General features: G+C 38.3%; 1 long non-coding RNA gene across 23 annotated transcripts in view; it reads left to right on the forward strand.

Annotated features, from left to right (window-relative positions):
* Window positions 1-12,056, forward strand: part of LOC107128953 (uncharacterized) — a 335,806-nt gene that overhangs the window by 140,516 nt on the left and 183,234 nt on the right. For 2 of the 23 annotated variants that reach the window (XR_012431333.1, XR_010584491.2), the window contains exon 3: window positions 9,499-9,618. The exons of the other annotated variants lie outside the window; for them this stretch is intronic. This is a non-coding gene — a long non-coding RNA (uncharacterized lncRNA). The remainder of the gene's footprint in view (window positions 1-9,498; window positions 9,619-12,056) is intronic. 23 annotated transcript variants of the gene reach the window in all.

Consider the following 12,056-nt stretch of genomic DNA (forward strand, 5'->3'; position numbering starts at 1 on the left):
CAACAAATAACCCTCCACTCTTCTCTTTAAATATTGACACCAAATCCTATAAGAAAAACTCTGTTACTTGTAAATAAAAGGTACATTGGTTCAAAGGGTCAAAGTGGAGAAACAAATCATAATGATTCAAGTGTCCATGGCATAACTTTGAATAAGATCACTTTTATACCATCCAAAGCCATTGTATTTCAAGCAGACTACTAAACTGAATCACAGGGAATTGCTAATATTCTACCATTTTTTGACCTACAAAATGACAATTTCCTAGGTTCAAATAACAGATGATTCTTGCTGTGCTTTAAGAGAACATAACTTTCATTTCCTGCCCATTTCTTGTGAGTATTTTCTCCTTACGTTAGTGGGTGGATGCTAGAATTTTCTCTGATGGTTCCTCTGATGAAATATCTGACAGATGAGTAGACAAACTTTGTCACAATATTTAGTTTTTTATTTGTGAATTAACTAAGTTGTATTAACTTTGTTCCCTATGTTTTCCATATGGTACTTTTGACGAACACAAACAAATCAATATAACTCCAGACGATAAAATCTGATTGCCACTGAAAGCTAATGCCTAGAAGTATGTGAACTATTAATAATCACAAAGCCTTTGCTCCAATAACCTGTTGGCTATTTAAAAATACTATTCTCAGTTTAAAGTTATTTTAAAACACATCTAGTTTTAGCAATAAATACCCTTTTATTCTGACATTTACTTGAAATAACTGTGCTTTCTTATAAAACAAGAGGTAGCTTACTAATATTCAACCAATACTACCACATTCTTCACAATGCTGGGTTGCATATGTTTAAGATTTAAGCTTCAAAAGAGGTATTTTTCTTAAGGTAAAAAAAAAATCATCCAATTACATACAAGCCAAGATTATGCAATGCATTTGAATCTGTGCATGGGAAGAATGATGAGAGACTCTTGCTATGGGGATTATTTGGGGTGTGGTTCCTCCAAAGGGAGTAAGCCCAGGTTTTAGAGAAAGTTTTTAAAAAATTATTCTCTGAAACTAAAACTACTAATGTCAACATGTCATGAGATTAGTTCTTTGCAAAAGGAACATACTAAATAATAATCTATGTATGCATTGCTTGTAAGACAAGTGTGTCCCCTAAAGGCATCTAAAAAAAAAAAAAAAACTCATCAGCAAGAATCCCTTCTAAATATTTGTGCAATACAAAATACAGCCCACTTAACTGAAATATTATGCCACAAAAGGTGATTTTTATACAGAGAATTGTGTGAAATTTCCAGGACTGTCTGTATATGAAATTTTTTTTGCCCTGTAGTTATATCATGTGCCTAGGATTTTTCCTTTTCATTTTATTTTATTTCTATCAATTTCTATTGATCTACTTAGAGACAGTTTCATTCTGTCACCCATTCTGGAGTGCAGTGGCACTATCACAGCTCCTGCAGCTCTGAACTCCTGGGCTCAAGCCATCCTCTTGTCTCAGCTTCCTGAGTAATTGGGACTACAAGTACATGCCACCATGTTCGACTAATTAAACAAAAATTGTAGAAACGGGGTCTCACTATGTTGCCTAGGCTTGTCTTGAACTGCTGGCCTCAAGTGATCCTCCCACCTTAGCCTCCCAAAGTACTGGGATTACAGGTGTGAGTCATTGCACCTGGCATCTATGATTTTTTAAATAGGAAAATATAACTTCCGTTTTTATAGGTGTATTAGTTTCCTGTGGCTGATATAACAGATTGCCACAAATTTGGTGGCTTAAAACAGCAAGAAATGTATCCTCTCATAGTTCTTGAGGACAAAAGTCTGAAACCAGAGTTGAAATTGCTGTGTTGGCAGGCCCTCCTTCCCCTAGACACTCTAGGGAAGAATCTATTCCTTGCCTCTTTTAACTTCTGGTGGCTCCTGCATTGCGTTCTTTGAAGGTGGCCATGTCATGTAAGTCTTCAGTGCCAGCATTGTCAAATCTCTCTCTACTTCATCTTCATGTCACCCTTTCCTCTATGTGTTTCTGATCTCCCTTTGCCTACCTTTTATAAAGATACATATGACTGCATTTAAGGTCCACTTTGATAATACAGGATCATCTTCCCATCTCAGGCAATGTAGTTTTAATCACATCTGCAAAGAGACTTTTCCCATGTAGGGCACCATTTGTAAATTCCAGGGATTTGTACATGATTAATGTTGTGGGGTGGTGCATTTTTAAGACTACTACAATGGGGAATGTTAGATAAAGCAGAATAGTGAGCTGGAAGGACTAGAAGTTAGGAAACCAGGCTCAAGTCCTGGAATTTGTCTAGGTTTCCTTGGGAAAGTCAATTATTTGAGACCCATTTTCATTATCTATAAAATGAATATTAGGTATAAGGAGACAGATGATATCCCTAAGTTTTTTGTTTCAAAATTATATTAGGCATAAGTAAGACAGATCTGAAATATTTATCTTTCATTCTCTAAGGAGAGACAAACAGAAAGTTCCGGATTTGGTGGCTACAAACTTTTCAACCACCAGAAAAGTACAAATGATAGTGGAATCAGGGTAAGTCTCTGGCCTGTGTCATACATCCTGCAAGAACCCTCAGAGATCGCAAGCAACCTTCTGAGTGTTAATTCCGTGCTTCAAGTACCTTGATTTCAGGAAGTCCTGACCCCTAGAAAAAATATATCTTTTGTCGTAAATTGACGAATTGCCCTTCTGGCTCAGAAACCAGACTTTAGTGATTTCTTTAGACCTGACCACTACAAATTGAATTAATAAAGTGTAGTTCCTTAGTCCTCCAAATTTGAATTGCATGGTGAGCCTTATTCTGAAAGGTCCTGACATTTATTAATTTATTTAATAGACACTTATATAATAATAATGGTATTTCACATGCATTGAAGACTTACTCTGTGTAGCCATAAAGATAAACACTCTACATTAATTGTTTCATTTGCTGTCCACAATTTTCCAGCGAAACCAGGTGTTATTCAACAAATCATCACCAAATACCTACTGAGTGCCACGCATGTAATGGTGCTGCAGAATATAAAGATGAACAGGGGCCTTGACTCAAAGTAACATCATGTCTAAAAGAGGAGGCAAATATTAAGCAAAGAGCCACAGAAGCAAATGTAACATTTACAACTGCATTAAATACTGCCTACCAGCAGGAGCTACGTGGTGCTATTAAACTGGTTGCAGAGGAGAGATAAATCATTTTGAGAGAAATTTTGTAATTTGTCCCAGGTCACAACCTAAATTAAGAAGAGTCTGACTTTTGATCCAGGACTGCTGATTTGGAAGTCCCATTGGTAACTACTATGCCATACCTCATGTCTGTTTTCTCCATCACTGTTTGAAGTTTAACATGCCCGTCTTTTCTGTTGGCAATCTTTAAGTGGTCATTTTCCCACCATGACTGCTTGGCTCCAAAGTTTAGTTTTATTGACTCTTTTGAACATTCCCAGTGTGTGGAAATTTTTAAAAGAGCCCTCAAGCCATTTCTGGAGTCTATGACACAGACTTTAGATCTCATTCTATTAAGAGATTGATTCCAAGCCCACTTCTGAAAAGTGAAAGTATGTACTCAGTAAATTCCTGAAACTGACAAGAACTCTTTGGCTATTATTCAAAAATGTCTAATACCATGAACTAAAGTGGTGAGTTATTTCCGCACTTCACACACAACCCCCACAACCCTTGAAAGTGGAGTACTAAACTATGTTTACCACTGGGTGCAAAACCATTTCCCCTTAAAGATAATCTGAAACAATTTGATAATGATGGTGGATTGGAAGGCAGTGGTGATACAAATTGTTTAAATTTGCTATGCTTAAATTTTTTTAAGGAAACACATTTTGTATACAATAAACTATTCATATAAGATTTTTCAATTAAATTTCACACTCTATTAACTAGATATGACATTAGTAAACCAACTATTTCCTCTTATATTAACACAGCTACACTGAGCATGAACTCACTTTTAGTTCTTTTTCCCCAAACTATAGTCAGTTTTTCTTATATGAGCAATACATTTTTATGTGGGCAGGGGCAGACAAAGCCAATATTCACCATGTATTTTACAGTTCCTGTAGATAAGTATTAGCAGAAGTGTTGGCTTTCCATCTAGTTTAATTAAAAAGCAAACTTGGTTTTAAGTATTTTCCCCACTTATATACAATATCGTTATATAATGGAAATTAGCCATTTAAAAAACTTCAGACATTTTATTTTTTATGTTTTTATAATTTGAATTAATGACAAAAATAACTTAAAAGAGCTTTTTTTTCCCTTTGAAATAAACAATCAATTTTGAAGAAAGTCCCTTGAGCTGCTAAGAGGCAAACTAGTTAGTAAATCAAGAAGTGACCCCATGGACTTGCATAAACACCATTACACACCCAACAGGAAGGATTGTGACCAAGTAAATAGCGCAATTCAAACTCAAACACCAGCTATACAATTGCTCAGTCCCATTTAAATTGGTGACAAATGCCATTTAATCCCAAATAACTGCTCTTTCATTCATCACGGTTCCCATGTGTCTCTATAATCTACTGTAGCAGAAGATTCCTAAGAAATCATTTTCTTTCTGCCTAGAACTGGTCAGCTCTATTTTAGAAATCCTCAAGTAAATACTTATAATCCCTGTCCTCTTTAAGTGATCACTCAAAGAGGACATGACATATTCTTTTAAGTGCCAAACAGCTGGTTCATTTCCCAATTAGAGGAGAGCACTGTAAATGATAGTTCTAAATAAATATGTAATATAATCTACTGATAAGGACAATGTAAATATTTGTGACAATTAGGGAAACAAATGTACACATATTTGAATATTCTCCAGAAGATGAAATCTATCCATTGTAACATTTGTCAGAAAGAGTCTCTTTGGTGGGTTCTTCTCAGGAAGTTGTGCCCCTTGGGTGTTCTGCTGTTAAGCCGCCTCAGGCTCTAGAAGGGGTGTATAGGAAGGAGATTCTTACAAAGGAGCCCCTTTCAATAAATTGCCTTCCAAAATGGAAGCTGGATTCCTTGCTCTCATGGTTTCAAATCTTGGATGGGGTGAAACTGGATGCCCCTTGCCCCCAACCCCTTAGTGAGATGCACTGAAGGACTACAGAAGGGAAGGACAATAGACAGAGTTTGCAGGGGCCTGGGCAATCTGTCTTTCTAATTACATTCCTACATTAGTTTTCATATACACATGGTAACCACAAAGATTCAGAACAGCGCTTCAGTTCAAGAATATTTTGTTTTCCAGATAAGGTTGTATTCTTCCATAAGAGCCATAAAAAGGAAAAATGGAAAACTATGCTATACATTACAACATTGCAAGCAATTTTATGCAAGCCCTTGTTGAAATTTAGGTCACTTGCTTGGGCCTTAGTTTTCCCGTCACTGAAAAGGAATAGTGCTATAGTCCTTTCCAGCTTCCTTCAGAAAATAGTTTGAACATCTAAGTATTATACTTCAACTTAAAAAAGGTGGACTATTCTCTGATTATAAAAATAATAAGTGGTCATTGTAGTACAAGGATGAATGAATAAGAAAACAAAAGTAACTTCTTTTCCATTGTCAAAGTTTTCTCCCTAAGTGTGTGTGTGGGTATAAACACACATTACATATACAGTTATGTACCACATGACACTTTGGTTAAAGAGGGACTGCATATATGATGATGATTTCATAAGGTTATAATGGAGCTGAAAAATTCCTATTACCTAGTGATACAGTAGCCATCATAACATTGTAGCACAACACATTACCTTTTCCACGTTTAGATATGTTTAGACACATAGATACTTACCATTGTATTACAGTTGCCTGCAGTATTCCCTGCAGTACAAACATGCTGTACAAGTTTGCAGCCTGGGAGCAACAGGCTATTCCATATAGCCTAAGTGTGTAGTAGTAGGCTATTCCATCTGGGTTTATGGAAGGACATTCTATGATGTTCCCACAATGTTGCATTTCTCACATTTCTCAGAATGTATCCCCATTGTTAAGTAATACATGACTGTTCAGATTATGCTTAATATTAATATGTAAATATTACTCTGTGATCTAACTATTGGGAACATTTCTCCATATCATTAAATGCTGTGTGAACATATGACTTTTATTTTTATTTATTTTTTTTTAATTTATTTATTATTATTATACTTTAAGTTGTAGGGTACATGTGCATAACGTGCAGGTTTGTTACATATGTATACTTGTGCCATGTTGGTGTGCTGCACCCATCAACTCGTCATTTACATCAGGTATAACTCCCAATGCAATCCCTCCCCCGTCCCCCCTCCCCATGATAGGCCCCGGTGTGTGATGTTCCCCTTCCTGAGTCCAAGTAATCTCATTGTTCAGTTCCCACCTATGAGTGAGAACATGCGGTGTTTGGTTTTCTGTTCTTGTGATAGTTTGCTAAGAATGATGGTTTCCAGCTGCATCCATGTCCCTACAAAGGACACAAACTCATCCTTTTTTATGGCTGCATAGTATTCCATGGTGTATAGAACATATGACTTTTAATGCTGTACAATATTCCTTTGTATGGATGAGTCATGATATATTTAATGGTAACTATTGTTGGATAATTAGGTAGCTTCTAATATAAATTGTCTCTTGTAAAAATGCCTGTCCCCGTTGTATTTTAGTCTTTCAATCTCTCTTTGATCTTTCATGGTAGATTGAAATGCTAAGACTGAAAACAGGAAGAAGCGGTTTTGAATCCCTACCTACTACCTGTCAGCTGTATGATCTCTGTAGATGTTTAACTTCTCAGGGAATTTCAGTTTCCTTATCTGCCAAATGGGGACCACAGCTCTGTCTTTTAAAGCCGCTGTGAAGGTGTGTTGATATGTATGTCATGTGCCTGCCACACAGAAGGCTCCTTGTAAGAATCAGGCTCCCTCTCTTTCCTTCTCTCTTTTTCTTAATCCAGGAGTCCAAGGTGCCCATGATTAGGTTTCATTCTCTGCAAGAACACTGGAAATTGTGTGCAAAGTTTTGTGAGTATGTTCAGATATTTTTTGGGAAAGAAACTTTCACAATATAAGAATTACTACAAATCTCCTTCCTGGCCCGTGGCTTTCTATTTTGCTGTAAAATGATGGGACTGATATTTGCCCAGTCCCTAATGGCTGCTTTATTGACTTGTATTTCTCTGTTAATATCTCCCTTAGCTGTTGGTGAGCTTACTGTTCAGTATGAACCTAGCCTGACACACAATTTCTATGCTGAAATCCCAAATTCCAAGGCACTCTTTCCACTTCCTGATACACAATAAGCACACAATAAATGTTACTTGTTGCTCCTGTTATTATATACATGAGGAAATTTTTAGTAGAGGCACATGCATCTTAAATTAAATGCTAGTTTGATTATGGAAGATACGTTACATATGAATGGATCACTCTCTCTCTCTCTCTTTCTCTCTGTCTCTCTGTCTTTTATGACAAGTCCTGTATGGATTTGGCCAAATTCTAAAACATTTCCAGGTTCCATTTATGTTGTGTAGGCTTATAAACAGATCAAGCAGCCAGAGATTACTATTTCTTTTATATCATAACAAAAGGATGTGTGGTGGGGGAGAGGAATTTGGCAATAGGCAAACATCAGTTTAAGACTTTAAAATGGGATGAGGGTCCATCTGTCTTGAATAACTTAGACCACAAGTTGACTACCAAAGAGGAAACTGCTGAAATTCTTCTCAACTTTGCAATTCTCTGATCTTACACATGGTCCCTTTGACAAATCTCTCTAAAGCAAGTATGTTTTAGAATGTCCATTACATAGCTGGAATGCTCAGGTTAGTGGGCATACCAAGGAAATTTCCCCATTTTGATCTCCCAGGAGTGGGTTACTGATGCCACTGTTAGCTTTTTAAATAATTGACTCCTAAAACATTAGACTTATGTCTTTCTGCTCACAGCAATAGCACTTCATGACCTCACTCAAGAAAAAAGGAAGTTCTGTTTTGTCTCACTATGCATAACAGGTGCTTTTGGAAATATCTGGAAACTAATTCAGACCCATCAAAAATGAACATTTAAGGAAAATAGAGCCTGGACTCAGAAAAAATGCTAGCATCATTCTCCTTTGTATTTTCAGAAGCCAAAAGCAAAAGCAGTATCCCAAGTCTTAGAGTCTGCTTCCTCTATTGCATTACCCATGCTACATAGTTCAATTATAAAAAGTTTGTTTCTGCCATCTACTCTTGCCTATTGTGGCAGGTTATTCAGTTATGGCCCCCAGTGATACATGCCTTTCTGTCTCCATGCCCTTGTGCAGTCATCTCTCACACTGAGCTTTGGCCACTGGGACATCAAAACATGTAATGCAAGCAGAGGCTTATGCATTGGAGCTTGTCTTTCAAAATGCTGTCACCATATGAAGAAGCAAAAGTATCTCTCTGGAGGTATGTGAGCCAAGTTACAGCCAGCATCAAACACCACACACATGAGTGAGGTCACCATGGGCCATCTAGCCTAAGCTAGATAACTGTAGTTTTATGTTTGAGGCTGGAAGAACCACCCATCTGACCCCAGCCCAAAGTATTGACCCAAAATCATGAGCAAATAAAATGCCTGCTTTAAGCTCAGAAGCTTTGGATGCAGCAATAGATAACTGAGACACCTATCTTGACTTGGTAGAGATTGACAAATTCCATGAGTGCTGGCTGTTCACCTAATATATTCATGCGGCTGACTTCTCCCTGTACACCATGAGGGGCTAAGAGATGAAAAGACAGGGCACATGGATGAAGGAAGAAAAAGGTAAGAGAGCACAAAAGAAAGAGATGGTTTTCCCTTTCTCAGATCATTCTATTCTCTGTTCAGCTTTTCTGTTTTTTTTTTTTTTTTTTTTTTTTTGGATGGCTATGCTGGGCTCTCCTTGACTGAGTAGCAGAACAGAATGTTAAGATTAAGGAAATAAAACTTGCTGCTCTGTCTCAAACATTTTTTTTCAAAAGTCCTCCCTCCTTCCCTCCCTCCCTCCCTCCCTCCCTCCCTCCCTCCCTCCCTCCCTCCCTCCCTCCTTCCTTCCTTCCTTCCTTCCTTCCTTCCTTCCTTCCTTCCTTCCTTCCTTCCTTCCTTCCTTCCTTCCTTCCTATTTCTGTCTTTCTTACTTTGTTTTTATAGACAGGGTCTTGCTTTGTTGCCCGTGCAGTGGCACAATTATAGCTCACTGTAGCCTCAAAATCATGGGCTCCAGGGATCCTCCCACTTCAGCCTTCCAAGTAGCTGGGACTACAGGCATGTGCCACCATGCCTTGCTAATTTTTTTTTTTTTTTTTTTTTTTGAGACAAGGTCTTGCTGTGTTGACCAGGTTGGTCTTGAACTGCTGGCCTTAAATGATCCTTCCATGTCAGTCTCCCATTACAGATATGAGCCACTACACCTAGCCAAAATGTTTCTTGAGGGAACAAAACCTTATGTCTGATTGACACACTTAAACACCAAGGGACTATCTTTTAATGGAATGCTATTGTGTTCTGAGGCATGACATTAATATCCTCATAGGCTGGCCTGTTTCATACACCTGACATCCTGAAACATGAACTGCTGTCCTTGGCACAAGTATCAATGTGTGGCTTTACCAGTGCAAGTTTTGGGGTTTTTCTTTCTCACTTCAACTAGAAGGTAAGTAGTTACCCACGAAGTAATGCAAATTCCTTCCCTCTAACCTACAAAATTTAATACTAAGCTTAGAAAGTTACAGCTTTTAAAACCTTTTTTCTTTAACCTAAGAACTACTGTTTCAGCTCAAATGTAATTATGCATCAAAATCATATCAAATCAATAAAATAAAATGACATCCTCTAAATCTTTAAGTTTCAATGTGTTTTCCAACACAGTTTAACTAAGGAATAATATCTAGGATGTTCGTCTAAGAAAAGGAATATACCCTCCTGCTGCCACATACCAAATGCCCTTGTATTTGTTTAAAACAGTATTCTGGAAAGGATAGAAAAATGAAACTAGAAGAGTCCCTTGCTATCTTCTAGCCTAACTCTTATGTGATGAAGGAAAATCTGGAATTAAAAAGCTATTGTTTGTTAGGATTAACGGCTGTTGGATTGCTCGAAAGACACTCCTAAAATTACATGGATGGACAAACAGCCTGAATAAAGAAATGAGCAAACTTTCCCAAGAGTTTCCTTGGCTGGCTGGGTCACTGACTGGCAGCTGACAAGGTTTTCAATAATGCGACTCAGCTGGTTCTATAATGCTGTGTGCCTCAAACATAATTAAAAGTGTTAAGAATTTTGTAGCCTTTATCAGAACATATTCTCCCCACATGCCTTCAGTGACCTGGTCACAACTACTAGAGACAAATAACTCTCTCATTTTACTCTGTGTATTAAGGTCATTGTACCCTAAGCAACTTTCCTGACTGTATCTTCTCCAGACCTAGGAGACTCCAAAACCTACCCAGATGAATTGTGTGGGGTCACTTCAGCAACATCCCTTTTCTTTCTCAGGATGACAGCAAACAATTAGCGTTCTTGGATATTTTTGGAGAGGAGAAATGCATATGGTTTTGGTCATTTTATATCAGCCACTTTTGTTAGTCCATCCACACATTAATGAAATGAGATAGGACTTGCAGAGCTGAAAGGGACTTGAGAAATCATCAGGTTGCCCCTAACATTTTACATTTTGGAAGTCGGGGGCTATAAATGTCAAATGGCTTATGAGCATCTGAGTCTTCTAACTGCTAGTGCACTCTTCCTATGCCACACTATAAAAACGTGAGTCTGTATCTTTGCATCCAGAGCTGGGATAACCATGAAGATCACGCACGTCAAATTCAGGGTATAAAAATAGTTATTAGTGACCAAGATGAGACAATGCCGAGTATTCTTGAGATGAGAGTAAACGCTTATTAAGCACCAACCTAACATCTTGCATGTATTTGGTATAAAGTAAATTGTAGTGATTATTTTCTCCATTTTGTATGTGATTATAGGTGTGTGGGGGATTTTAAGAGTACGGTCTCCCTTATTAGACTGTTGGTCAGGGAGAATACTCTGCCACCCGCCCTTGCTGTGCCAGAGTACACGTCATGACATGATCTCAGCATTCTCTCCCACTGATTCTCATTGGTGCCTTACAACTCTTCTGAAGATTTCCTTCCAGCCTTCACTATCAGGTCGGCTCCAAATGAAACTTACCATGCTCAAAGATCAGGATCTGTGTCCTGTTCACCTTTGTATCCCCTTACCAGGATTGTCATAGTGCTTTGCGCATAATAGGTACTCAGTAAATATACCAAAAACATACAATCAGCTTAACGCTAATAGGATAATTACAAGAGTGCAGCAAAGGGAAAATTAGAGGTTGGGGATTGCTGTTTATTCTGAAAATCCCAAAGCTTTCTAAAAACTCTTGCAGGGTGGCTGAGAGGAGTGACTCAAAGGACCAGGTTTACACTAGTTCTGGCTCCTCGGAGCTCCTTTGATAGTTAACACAAGAGTGCTGTCTAGTGGGTCAAGGGGCACCTGGGCCTGAACCGAAGTCATGTGGTTCCACTTGGGGCTTCCAAGTCAGTGGCGCCAGTGGTGGTTTCTGCAATTATTTCAAACCAGCGTCTCCCCCTTGGCCTTGGTTCTGGATGTCTGTGGCTGGACATTCACCAACTCTGGCTCCACTTGAATAATCCAGGGAGGTGGCCCGAAGCCAGAAGCTACCCCAGTGACCAAGATCCCATCCCCCACTCTCAAATGGGCTTCATTTCATGGCATGAAGACTTAGGGGGTACATAGAGTCTTTGAGATGAGCCATCATCTCATCCCTGAAATAAGGGAAGTGAAAAGCAGTCCAAGGGAAGAGATAAGAATTTGTCTGCCCTGAAGTTAACAAGACTTAAAGTAATCATCAAAATATGCTCATTGGTAATAAAATTAGAGATGAATCAAATCTAATTAGACCTGTATAAGTCTGGTGAAATGGTTAATTAATCTTAATTGGCTACCTCTGCACGTAGCCTTGCACATCCATTTCTTAACACTAAATAGAAGTATCACAGTGCAAGTCATGGACGGTATGCTGGGTGCCAGCCTGCATGGATGAGTGAA

This window comes from Macaca fascicularis, chromosome 2, assembly GCF_037993035.2.
Source record: "Macaca fascicularis isolate 582-1 chromosome 2, T2T-MFA8v1.1".
NCBI classification, from domain to species: Eukaryota; Metazoa; Chordata; class Mammalia; order Primates; family Cercopithecidae; genus Macaca; species Macaca fascicularis.